The sequence below is a fragment of the Amblyomma americanum genome, chromosome 7 (assembly GCF_052857255.1).
Source record: "Amblyomma americanum isolate KBUSLIRL-KWMA chromosome 7, ASM5285725v1, whole genome shotgun sequence".
Lineage (NCBI taxonomy): Eukaryota > Metazoa > Arthropoda > Arachnida > Ixodida > Ixodidae > Amblyomma > Amblyomma americanum.
This window is the reverse complement of record NC_135503.1, coordinates 24,354,027-24,367,760: the sequence shown is the minus strand read 5'-3', so window position 1 is coordinate 24,367,760 and position 13,734 is coordinate 24,354,027.

Here is a 13,734-nt window from a genome sequence, read left to right as displayed (position 1 = left end):
CGCAGTGGAGGGATCCGGATTTTTTTAATGCCACCCGGGGAGTCATAACATGCAATGACAATGCACAGTACACGGGCTCCTTTCGTTTCCACTCCATCTAATCACGGTCGTCGCGGCTGGGAACGAACCGGTGTCGTCGGGACGAGTTAGAAAATGATTGAACCAGAACACGGGAGGTGGGCTCAGCTCAATAAACGGGTATGTTAGCCAACATAAATGATCAGTTAGCTAAGAACCATACTCACTGCCTGTAGACCAATCATAGAGTGGGTTTTTGCCTCTCCTATTGTCTGTAATACTGGCGAGCCTAACCTACCCAACGTTTTCTCATCTACTTTACATCACGCCTCGCAACGGCATACAACCTTTGTCGAAAATACGCAGTCTAATCGTTTCGCTTCTAAGTGGGGCTCTCCAGCAAGTCCAGAAGACCTCTTAAGAATGATGGAAAGGAGTGTTCCCCTCACCTTCGAGAAACCTAGAACGCCGACAATGCAAAATAAGCCACGCTACCTGACCCGGAAGCAAACATTGTGGCAGGCATATTTCTGACCAATGCTTTAGGTCACACAGTTCAGATACTACGGAGCACTGTTCCTTATACATGGAACAGAGAGGAGTTCGGTTCAAGTGTTTCTCTAGCGCTGCCTTTTCTTGCTCTTTCTTGCGCTGCCACTGTATGCAGCCAACACAGTTTCTTTTTATAACCTCTCCTACGCGTAATCCCCTTTAGGCAGTTCTGTAGCTCGCGTTTCCCATTTATTTTATTTCTACGGTGCTGTCCACCACAACTAAACAAGATTTCCAGCGGTAAGCCAGCAAACGCTTAGAAAGCCCGCTCAAAGTGGTCTCGAAATCAATATTCTAGGCTGTCTTCAAGCGGCAGCGCTGCAGCATCACCGACGAAACAACCGGACCAAAGAGTGGACACGCAAAACAAATGCATTCGTGCGCTCCAAATCAGTGCGAATCACAGAGACGCCGAGGCGAGGGGGGGGGGGGGGGGGGGGGCGAAGTGGCGAAGGGCGGGGCGCGGCACACTGTACGGCGCTCGCTGCACACCGCGCAGCCTGCACCCTCCCTCATCAGGCGAAAGCAATTCAATCGACAGAAATGGCTCGTCTAACACCTCGTTTTCCTCGACCACCGAGGGCCCCGACGGCTGCTTCTGCGCTCTCGAAAAGCACCTTCCTTTATACGCACGCATTCCCGGAGCGGCCTTGTTTACGCGGCCCCAGAGCAGGTGCCGGGGTCGTCGCCTTGATTTCTGGCGCCTTCGAATTATACCGCTAGGGCTTTTTTCCAGTCAGTACAAAGAAAATTCGCTTCATCTGCCGGCGCCATTTTTCGTTCTTTTCGAACTTAAAGAAAGATTACAAAACGGGATGAAGTCCCCGGCACTGGACTCCGTTATATTTTTCTTTTTGCCGTACCTACGGCATTCTTTTTTTTTTTCAATAAAGCATACAAATTTAGCGTTATAAGGGAAGACGTCGGGGTATGTTGTGAAGAAAATAACTGCCCGCATCAGTTTTAAAAACGACGTGAGTGTCACACTGACCGGGTCGACGCCAGATTCTGTCCCGCATGCAATGTGCTCTTCACACGTTTTATAAGGAGTGCACTGCCTCTTGAAGCGCGTTCTGGGCCCACACACGAGTTTCATGAATGCAGATATATTGGGAAACAAGGTGAGCCCGCTAGAAACCCTCGCGCACCTCCCCTTTTCATTTTCTTTTTTTATACGCTTTGCGCAACACTCGCTTTTCTTCGACGGGAGGTTTCATTCTGCCTGCATCGCCATCCATCCCCATCATCGCTTCCGCGCACCAATTCACCTCCTCCTCCTCCTCTCCAGCGTTAGCGAACGGCACTAAATCCGCGCCGCACACGCAAGAAAGCATTCCCGAAAGCCCGCGTCGCTTTAGACCGCCGGGCGCCGATCGGGACACCCAAGGAGGCGCGCACCCAAGACGGCCCGCAAAAACAAGCTCGGTCGGTCCACTGTACGCGTCCCGGGCCCACCACATCGCGCCACTGCAAAATAAAAAAAAATTAATGAAATAGAGAAAGAAAGAAGCGGGGCAGAAGTGGGAGAGAAAATCAGCGAGGAAATAGAACGCACGCAAAGCGCGCGCTCGAGGCGGCGGCGGCGGCGGCGATCGCTGAGAGTCGGCCAGCCAACAAACGAACCGACTGACCGGGTTAGAGCAGCTCAGCCGAAGAGAGGGGTGCACCCTCCACAAGAAAGTAACACTCGAGAAAGGAAAGCGAAGGTCAGCGCCAAGCCAGAGAGAAGGAAAGGAAACAAAGAAAGAAAGGAGGAAGACCGGGTGCTTCCAAAACAACGACAAACGAAGCACCGCCGGGATATGAAAGAAAGAAAGAGAGAAAAGCGGAGAAAGAGGGAAAGCAACAAAAAAAAAACGCCGAGAGAGGCGCGCAGCCGCCGGCTGAAGCTCCGCTGCGGGAGACCCCAGGCGGTCGCCATGACGACCCGCTATGACGTAGGCAAGGTAGCCAGCCAACCATCGGCGCGAGTTTTGCTGCCGGCGCCTGTGCACAGCCGGCTGTGTAGCTTGCTTAGCAGCCGGTTCTCTAACGCCTTCCCTGAGAAGTATATACAGTAACTCGTTTCTTGCTTAGCTTACTTTTCATCTCGCATGCATCCCCAGGATTTGCTCTTCACGTGCCATTTCTCGTCTAGGTTGTCTTTATTTGCAGTATGCTAATGCTCAACTTTTATTTTTTCGATCTGCGCGGCTTCAGAGCTGCCTGCATGGCAAAACTTCATCGCCGGCGTTTCTGGCTTGCTCCGGTGACCTCAGCTCAGCTCTCCGATCAAAATGATAACTACGTTTGGCGCGGCGCATGTCCGGGGTCTTGCACCTGCCGCTGCTCTAAATGTTTTCAGAAGCGCCTTTCGAAATTTTCGCGTGCATTTGGTTTTGAAAGAAAACAAGAAGCCCCTGAACATCATGTGGACTATTCAAATCGGATTCATCCTTTTTTGCAAACACTGCAGAAAAAAAAAAGAAATCGATAACCCTGCAGAACATTTTTCTGCACAGCGCAAATTTATGCGGAAAAGCCAGCTTTGGGAATTGGAAGTTGTTCGTCTCAATCGGACAAAGCCATTAATAAAATTAGGTTAGTTCCGAGTTAACGAGTTATTAACGATGCATGACGCCTCTTAATAGTCATGATATGGCATATTTTTGTTTTTCCACCGTAACGAAGGCTTCATTATCCTGGCAGACGAAATGCAAAACTCCGCTTCCTCATCAATATGCATCTTGCTTTGTTAGTTTCAAGGGCGCTGCAACAACTTTCATTCAACATCAGAATAACAATGCATTTAGAGTGCATCGCTATAACTACCATTTGTTATTAGTGTCATTTCAAAGAGGTTAATTCACAAAAGCGAAGAGAACAGTTCGGTTATAGGATGTGTACGATATAAAAGCTTCAGCCGCAATTCAAAGCCTTCCAGTGCACTAAACCTGCGTTTTAATTCTGGTGACATGACATTTTCCGGTAAAAAGCTAACTTGCTCGTAATAACAAAAGCCACTTTTTGCATTCATACTTTCACGGAAAGCATTCGCGCAGACAGCTAACGAGCCAAGCATGGTCAGAGATTGGACTACGCACCCGATTCTGAAAGTGTAAGCGGCATGTGTAGAAGCGAAAGTTTGATTTTCTGTCGCAGAAAAGTTCACTCCTTTCCTTTCATTTCAGCAATGTAACGCCTCACTAGCCTTCCAGGCAAGCAGCCAGGTGTGTCTGTCCTCTAGGGCCTCAGGAGGTGACAAAGTTACGGTTGCAAGACACATATTTGTTGAAGAAAAGAGGCATTAAAATCAATTAATTACAGTAAAAATAGCTAAAATTGCGAACTATGCTGCAGTCAAGGGTTGCTCGCACATGAAATCGTTAATTTATTCAGGACATTCTTTTCGTGTGTTCCACATTTTCGACGCTGTTTTTTATTACTGTTATTTTTTTTTTGTCGTCGTCGTGAGTTGTGTCTTTTCTTTCAAGATTTGAGTGCGTTCCGGCTTGAACGGCACCGTCTGTGGTGGCTGCGTGGCCTTGGCGTTCTGCTGCTTATCCCAAGATCACGGAATCGCAACTGGCGGTGTTACCATGGAGACAAAATGCAATAAAACACCTGTACTGAACGATGTCAGCGGATGTTAAAGAACCCCGGGTGGTCATTCTGTAGTCCTCCTCTACGGAGTTCCTCATGTGCCACTTGGGACGTTGAACGCAACGTACCAAGCCGTCCTGCAGAGCTAGCTTCTCCGCACACATATTCTTTATGAGGTGAAACATCACCGCGACCAGTTGATTTCGCTTGTCTACTTGCTTGCTTCCTTCTTAATTTGTTTTGCTTTATTTGTTTGCTTAAGCGCTGGTTCGTTTGTTTGATTTCTAGCTTGCTTGTCTGATGTTGTTTGTCTGTTTTTCTTTGTTTTTTCTTCACTTGTTTATTTGTTTTGACTTGTTTGGATGCTTGTTTTGCTTTTTCCTTGTTATTTGTTACTTCGATTTATTCTGATCGATCGATCTATTTATTTTATTTTATTTGATTGATTGATTGATTGATTGATTAGATCGGCCTATTTATTCGTTTATTTATTTATCCGACCTGCGGTACTGGATAGCAAGGAATCACTCCACGCGAAGTCGCTTTTATTCCTTTTGAAAAGCAGCGATCAAGTACAGGGTCGGTCAAACCAAGCCACAGGGTCTGCTTTCGAGCGCTATACTCAGCCGGTTATGAAACGCCGACGTCCAATATGTCTATAGAGGAAAGGAAAAATATCATTCTCACCTCTGAGAACCTTGATAGCCCTATTGCTATCATAAGGATCATAAGGGGCAGGATATGCGGCTGAAAAGCAGACTATGTGGCCTAGGAACTTGTTACCAACCCTGCACTTATCATAGTAACCTTCAAATAATAGCAATGAATCAGTTCACGAACAATAAAAGTGCCATCAGATGTTTAATTATTAAATATCTCTCAGACATCAACAACATAAATTTCATTGCTGATTTAGCGCAAATTATGTCTCCATGATAGTTGGCGTAGGCTGGGAAGAGAAAAGAACAGCCAGATGTTCAATTCAACAGCGTCGTCCCTTGAAGACGATCCCGCAGCAATTTTCCGCTTTGCTGGAAGCGAACTCAGAAAGATGAACTGCTGACGAAAATGTAACAAAAACAAAATTTCTACGCCTGTGAGTCCTCTCAGACAGCAAAATAAGCCGAGTCCATAAGGCAAGGCACGAAGGGGCTGATCGCCGAAACGACAACTGCGGTGATCGATTGGTATCTCTCCAATCCCGCAGTTGACGCAGCGAGGACGGCAGCAGGATTTGAGCGAAAATGCCTTAAAGATATAATAGCGATAAAAAAGCTTCACAGCAACGTGACGCTTGTGCAAACAAAACATAAATAACATTCGCCCTCCATTAAAGTGTTTTTTTTTTCCTGGGTGGGGTGGAGGCGGTTAGACAAAGGGAGAGAAGAAGCTTAGCTTCGCACTTGGCCTTCCTTCTGCCTTCTTTTAGAGCCGGCTTCATATCTATGAGCTGAATTCACAAATAGGTTTTGCAGAAAAGCTTCACGACTTCAGGCCTAACAACCTTAGGATGAACTACTTCTCACCTGTCTATACCGGGGCTCCGAACAGATGTGAGACTTAAGCAAATGAAACTTAAGAACCGCTCCACACTCAAGCCACTTATTTTCTGTTCCGTCACTGTAGGTAGACGAAGGTACCAAATCCAAAGTTTCAGAGCTTTTAATCGCATTTGATCACATCATTTCATGACGTTGGTCAAAGTAGATTACGCACAGTCGGGACCAACCGCGACACATTTCAAGATTACAGCAAAGGTTCTCCGGTAACCAAGCCTTTTGCCACCATTTAGGATGCCGGATTTCGCTGTGCGCTTTCAGGAGTGCCCTAAAACAGCCCATAGTTGCAGATAGAACTGCGACGTCATCTGCCTTCATCGATGGGCACAGAAAACCAGGTCCTTGTGCCCTTTTACTAATGCCTAGCGTTTCTGCGCTCTGCCAGCCAGACGCCATAGTTGGTCTCAAACAAGGCCGTGAGAGAGGGAACCAGACCGGCCGATAGCGCAGTCTTCTTGATCGCCGCAAACACGGGAGCGTGGGAAGCGGTTTGACCGCTTGCGCCCGAGCTGCCTGTGTCACCCCGGGGTAAAAATATTCCGAGGACAATCGAAGCCCTAAATGCGGCCACGTCAAATCGAACCCCGCGGTCGTTTCGCTGCTGCGTTCGCCGTCGCCCGAAAGACGAGCTCTTCTCCGTTCATCGAACGTAGTTTGGTCGGCCCCAGTTCGTAACTATACTGCCGCTGCGATGGTGAGGTGAGATTACTCTAACAGGCAGAAAGTGAGGATTGCTTCGCGTGCCTTTAAAGGCAGCTTCGTTCCCACATAATCACCGAAAATGAAAGTTCGCATCCAGCCCAAGAGAAAAAATTGAACGCGAGCTGGTGCTGGCTCGAAAAATTCAGCGCAAACTCTCGTTTTCGAACAGCAGCGCTTCAAATTTTGGAACGCATAGAAGCTCACGCAGGAAAGGAGGAAAACAGCAGATACGTCACCGAGCTCTCATCTCGTCCGTCTCGTCACCTGTCTTCTTCCTTGTCTCTGTACCGTTTGATTTACTCTCAAGTGCAATGCCAGCTAGCTCAACAGTTGGGCTCTCAAACAATTCAATATAAGTAGTTCAGCTCATGTGCTTTGGTCGCCTAATAATTTCTCTTTATTTTTTTTACTGTAACTACTGGACACAATCACGACGGCAGCGGGACAAATTACGTTTCTGTACCTTGCTGAAGTGATGCTACGATTTTATACAGGACTATCGATAAAAATGGTGTCATGACAGTGCATTACAATGTTGCCTGCTATAATTATATTAAGAACTTTGTCGCCAATAGAGTAGAAGAGGCAGGACAAAGGCATCTTCCAGCGATCTCAAAATGTCCTCGTTTTGGGTCATTCATTGGTATCCTATAGAAGCAAGTTTTCTAACCTAATCACGCTCTGCAACCCCTTTCCTTTTCACCCTCCCCCCTCGTACCTTTACAACGTTTGTTTCTTTGTAATATGAAACTCTATAACGCTACTAAACCACCGGTTACTTAGCCTTCGCACATCAGGCCCCGCCCGTGTCTACTTCCTCTTGCTGTTTTGAAAACTGGGCTGTTTCTTGGGCTGGTTTAATATTACCGCTGCCCTGACCTTGTCAGCCGTCACTACAGTGAATACCGTGAACACAACCGAGAAAATCTCGAATACTTCTATATTTGTAACTCAATTCCTCGTTACACGCTTTTTTTACGTGTTTGTATTCTTCTTTCCTTTCAGGCACACCACAGGCGATTCACGGGCTCAGGTTTCAAAATCGCGTGAGATCGCACGCAGCACGCAGAATTTGGCAGCAATAGCAGCCCTTCTTTTCAGTTCAGAACGGAAGTTTTGGCCATCTGCCCACAACGCCCATCTGTCTCAGCTTACTGGAACCCTGCGTTACTCTTCCCAAGCTTGTGTTTGAGGACGGATTACGCCAGATGTACCAGATTTATAGCACCGATAGCTGCATTGGGCCCACTCGGGAGAAACATTGCCGCTAGTGTTCACGACTGTTTCGTCACTGATAAGAAAACGGCACCTTGTGCCCGGTAGTGTTTAGAGCGTAGAATACAGCGTGCTCGTGACCGTGGGGTCGGACTGTTGGATGCTGGTCGCTGCGCCAGGTTCTACGTGCTCGCCAACCCTCATGCCCAGCTGGGCCACGTGACAACAAAATACGAATTGGGGTCACCTGGGCCACCTGGACTACCCAGAGGTCATAAGACCGGCTACGTCAGAGCCAGACCTCCCTCTCCACTCCTTGATCACGTGATCGTCGTCATGAAACGCCGTCATCACATAACGGTGTTACGTCACTCACTGTTATCAGTCGCAAGACGCGACCCACGGGTCATGTGACCTTGCTTTGTAATGTGACACTGTGACCAAAGGATCCTATGACTGATGCGTTTTGTAGCCCATTAATCGTCTCCAGGTCATCTCACGCATCACAAGGGACGCATTCTCTTTTCTCATTCTTTATTCCACATCCCCTCACACATCACAGTTAACCCTGAGGCACGCGTCACATTACTTTAAGCCCCCTTCAACTATTTCCTTCCCCTCCGCGGAAGCACACGAACAAAATCACCAGGCATGCTTCCCCGGTGCCGCTGCGAACGTGACGGCGGCGTAGACCGCGCGGAAGCGGCGCTGCGCGCGTCAGCGTCCTCGTCTCCGCCGTCGTACAGACGCTCGTTTCTTGGCCTATACGGCGCCGTTTATCGGTTTCCCGTGGCTCGGCGTAGCGGCCCGCTCTGCTCGCGCGCACCTATCCGAGCCGCAGTTACGCGCTGGGAACGTTTTCGCATAAATCGACCGGGGTGTCCCGAAGATATCATAAACCTTCAGTGCGCGCGCGTGCGCGACCACCACCCCTCCTCACAATGAGTGCGCGCGGCGCCACCGGCGGCGCTGCGGGCGGAAAAAGGAAGGGCCATTCTCGTTCGCGCAAAGATAAAGAACAAAGGGAGCGAGGGCCGCTCCCTTTAACGCGCAGTGGCTCTCTTCTTTTCTCTTTCCCCATAAAGTGCGCCGGGAAGAAAAGGGAATAAGAGGCGGGAGGTGGAGGGCGTCTGCGTCCCGAAACGGGGTCCAGAAAACAGTCGCTGCTGGAAAGACGCAAAATGCGAGCAGCTCTCTGAGAGGCGCGGCCGAAGCATTAACGTGGGCCGCTCTAAAACGATTCGTGCGGGGAAAGTGGACGGAGAAGCCTGTTTCCGCGGACTTGGGCTTTGTCTGATGTGCCGGTCAGGAACGCGTAGCTGCCTGATGCCTGCCAGTGGTATGCGCCAACGGTGCACTGATTGACTGATTGAATAATCTATAAATCAGTCGATCAGTCGATTTGTTTATTGAGAGGAAGTTCAGCTGAAGCGCTACACAATATAATTGAACACATGAAAAGAACAAATAAAATAGCAACTATAAGTGATTAATTAGACAGATAATTGTTCATATATTTTAACAATTTAACAATTTCTACTGCTAGGTCTCTCGCTGGAACAACGTCCAATGAACGGGCTCCAGTGCTGCGCAGCGTCATCTGTGGCTATAAAGAGGTATTCCTTGCTTTCCGAAGCACTAGTCCCACTGCTAGACTTGACATGCGCTCCTAGTCATCATGCGAGCGACGTGCTAAGTGCGTTGCAGTGCGTTCCATTTCAAGGTACACTATATCTGAACCGTCCCCGACTCCCCTACATGTTCCAATTGCCTCGAACCTTGAGTTCATCTAGAACGTTTCCTTTCCTTCATGTTCCATTGACATTCAGTGTCACCATTATCCGTGCCCTTCTCCCCAGACGTGGCGGGCCTAACTAGCCTCAAACCAGCTCACGAAACAACTGTTTTAAGAACGTTAGCTCTTACTCATCCCGTTTCTTGATTTCTTGGGGTCTGCTACCACCTCCTTTCGGCGTGAAATGTTCCGAGTCCTAGGAATCCAAGATGGCAGCCACCATAGTAAATCGATAAAGCAACCCAATTGGCGATTGACTGGTGACGCCACTTATAAATCCAAGATGTCAAATTCGCATTTCCATTGGTGTAGCTCACTTTAATGTCATTCGTATCAATTCTAGTAAACCAAACATCTAACGCTCGTTACTTCAACGCCTTCCAGACGGTGGCGCCACCTTTTTTCGGTGACTCTGACGAAAGATATCCTCGACGCTTAGTTCGGAGTGACAATAAAGTTCGTTCTGCCTCTTGCTTAAGAATTTAATTCCGGCACCGATAGCGAGGCGTCTGTGCAACGCGGTCCGTCGGAACTGTGGGCAGGGCTTCCAAATATTACGCAGAGAGAAAAGGGGAACTGCGATAGTTCATACACCATGGAGGAACGCGAGAACGCCAGGAAAATGTGGTCTCGCATTTGACTTGGCCATTGTTGGGACTACAAGGAGGATTCAGCCGTAACAATACGACTCTTCTCAATGCAAGCCTCAAAAAAAGGTTGTGAAAGTTTCCATAGAAGCCTGACAACGAACTTTCATTTACGTTACATTTATTGAAGTGAAAAGCGTAGTGTAAAAGTAATTTAATCTGCGCACAGAGAAAAGAATCCCGGTGCACCTACCGATTCCGAGGTAGTATCCACGTTTTCAACCCACGTTTGTATTCAAGCTGAATACAAACCCTACGTTCCCGGCATTCCCGCGGTAGATGAAGAGCTCTTAAAAAAAAACCTGCATAGGCGGTAGCGCCGCTTATTCTCCCTAGGTATACACTGAGGAACACTATATTTGGAACAACCAAGCTGCAGCCGGCGCCAACGCTTGTCGCTAAAGGCTGCACTCTGAACACCAATACGCCTATATGGGATTAAAACGGCAGTAAACTGTCCTCTGGCGCTCCCTTTTATAAAAGAGAGTGCGCTGTAGGGCAGCTTACTTCATTTTTACACAATGGCAAGGCGGGCCAGTTGGTGATACATGTTTAAAATATAACAGCGCGAAAAACGGGGTCTTCAAAGGTAGAAAACACAGGACAAGCGCTGTCTCTCAGCTAAAGTGTAATCACAGCAAACAGGCAAATATAAGCGGACAGGCAACAACCAAACAATAAAACCACAAGGCACGTGCACTATGTTGGGTCAAGATAGGCAACCTCACTGTCATGCAGAAGCAGGGATGGTTTGCTGATGCACAATCTTGGTTTCTTTCTCATTTTGTAGGCTTCTACGATTTCCCTGGACAATTGATCGGGGTGTTTATACAATATGTCACAATATTACAAGTACAAAAGTACAAAAAGGTACAAGCACAAAAGTGCTCCTTTCTTTTTAGACTGAAGCCAATCTGCTGTTCAGTTTACGGCGATTACTTGCGGTCCACATTCGCGATAATGAAAGGTTGCTCTCTTCAGACCGCGTCTAACGATGAAGCCAACTATGACGCCAAAAAAAGTGCAATAAAGCAAAAGAAAAAAACGAAGCGTTAGTAAAGAAGCACACAGGATAAACGAAGTTGAACGAGCTAAAAATAGCCTCACTTCCAGCCGGCCAGTGTAATCAAAGCTGGAACATGGGTAGTTCGCCGGACACACGGTGTTGCGCCGGCGGCCAAATTTCGTTAGATGAACCACACTTCGAACGGGCACTAGCAGACCTCCGAGGAGGGTCCCCGCAGCAGCTGTTGAGCGCTTCGACTAAATCCACTCAACGGGGGCGGCAAGAGTCCGCGGTCCTCTCGGTCAGATATTGCTTTGCTGCGCGCTGAGTGCCGCTTACATACCGTCCACGAAGTTTCCTAGTGCTCTCTTTCGCCTGCGACAACCTCTCGCCGTGCTTCCAAGAACTCGATGACATCACAAAGCGGGAAAGAACGAAAAACAATAAACAATTACCAAACAGGAGCAGGAATAAGATAAACACAAGCCAAGAACGGTCTCTTCTCGTCTCCATTTAACTGCGTTGTTTTTGTTCGGTAGGTGCCGCAATAAAAAAAAAAGCTAACACTCATCGTTTTCTTATAAACCACGCGCCTACTTTCGGAATGTCAGTGCGACTTTACAGGGAAGCAAGATTTAAAAAATATGGGGCATAAAACAAAAAAAAACAAAAAGAAAAGAAAAGGTACAAGCATGCCAAAACAAAATGCGACTATGAATGAAATGGCCACAGTGTACGGAATGCATTGATAACAGTTGTGCTGAGTCGCTGAACACTCATCGCCATCGCCATCACCGTCATCTTTCTCACTGCAAAGTCTGCGGCTGTAGCTCTTCCCTGTTAAGATACATTATTAAACGTCCCAGCCCATAGTAAAAGAATTAAGTGGTCGGGTTAAAGGTGGAGTTATGATTCTGTTGGGTTGCTTTTGAACACATGGTTGACGCGGGTCACAAAGACCAAGAGAGCACCGTTATTAAATGGAAAGGTAAGATCCGTTCAATCTCTTGCACCACCAAGTGGTTCGCAGCTTTCGTTACTCTGACACCTAACAGTTGGTAACTTCATTTTCTCTGGGCACACTACCACAGCTCTTCCAGTACACTAGTTGGTCGGTCCCTCATGAATAGTTTAGTGCTTGAGCACGATGGCCTTATTTATTATATACCTTAAAACCCGAGCATCCGTAAGTAATGCTATCCCACTCTCTACTACACGGTGCGGGGGATACGATGCGTTAAGCAGGATATTGTGTTAAAAGCCAGCAAATTTGAAGGCCGTGACGCTTAGTTGTATTGGCGGTGGAGCATTAGGAGCAATTCAGGTGGTACACCAAGCTTCCCATATAGCTTTCGGCATGTTGGCAATGCTGAGAGTAGAGGGAAAGTTTTGCCGTCATGTTACCTAACCTACCCAAACTACATTTGATTCAGTGAGTGGTCGGCGTTTCTGAAGAACACGCCGTGTAACTAAAGCAAGCTTAAGTTCACCTTATCGATCATAAAAGTATATTGGTCATGATGGTCTAGGCTCGTACCTACCTCAGCCCGCTTTGCACAGAATTGTGTATATTGTGAACTCGCAGCTCCTTCATATTGCAAATATGACGTGTTTTTTTTTTAAATTCCAACTGAACAATGCAGCACACACTACTTCTTTGAACTGTAAGCGCAGTAGCACTTCCTCCGTCATTTTCCTGCAGACAGGTTTTGCAACCAGTACTGATGTCCATTTTTCTTTCTAAATTTCTAGCGTCATGTGCATCTTTGAGAAAAAAAAATTATCCCACAATCCCTATGACACTAATTTCACAAATCCTAGTATCTTAATATTAAAGTTTCGAACTGTTTTGACCGTAAAAAAGTTGTGTAGATGCGTGTAAAAAATAAACTGGTGTGTTTCATTGGAAAACTAACGATTTGGCTTTCTTGAGGCCTTGAAGCAATGTTTGGGCGGAAAACACCTTTTGTTTTGAATCGAGATTATAAATGCCGGCTGAAAGGATTAAAGTGCCGCCTTTCACATCGCCGCACACATCTTCAAAACGCAGGAGAAGTGGCCTTATTGCTAATGGTTTGTTGTTAAATAGTGTTCTAGATGGGCACTTTGTGACTATTTGGTGACAGATATGTTTAGGTAGTGAACGGATTTTTAAAACGTACGAGCAAGTGAGCATGGTTCTTCTCTCTGTAAGCGACGGCTCGTTGGCTTCCACATAAAGACTGTTTATCGGTGACGTCCTGTATGCACTGGTGGAAAGACGCAAGCCTAAATTATGTACTGGGTCTAGCCGTTTAAGGTACGATTGCCTCGCTGATCCATAAACTATGCATCTGTAATCTAATGTAGAACGTACGACAGAGCGATGAATCCGTAAAAGACAAGTCCTATCAGAACCCCAATGTTTTCGTGAAAGTACATTTAGCATATACAGAGATTTAGAAGCTTTCTTTTTGAGTATGTTTATGTGTGGTAGGAATGTGAGCTTTTTATCATAAGTCATGCCTAGAAAATTTGTGCTCATCTTTAATTGGTAGTGGGACTTCATTTAAATACAAGGAGGGATCCGTGTGCAGTCCTCTTCTAAGCGAAAAAAGAACAGCTACTGACTTTTGCGTGGAAAACTTGAAACCGTTTCTGTCTGCCCATGTTGTTAGT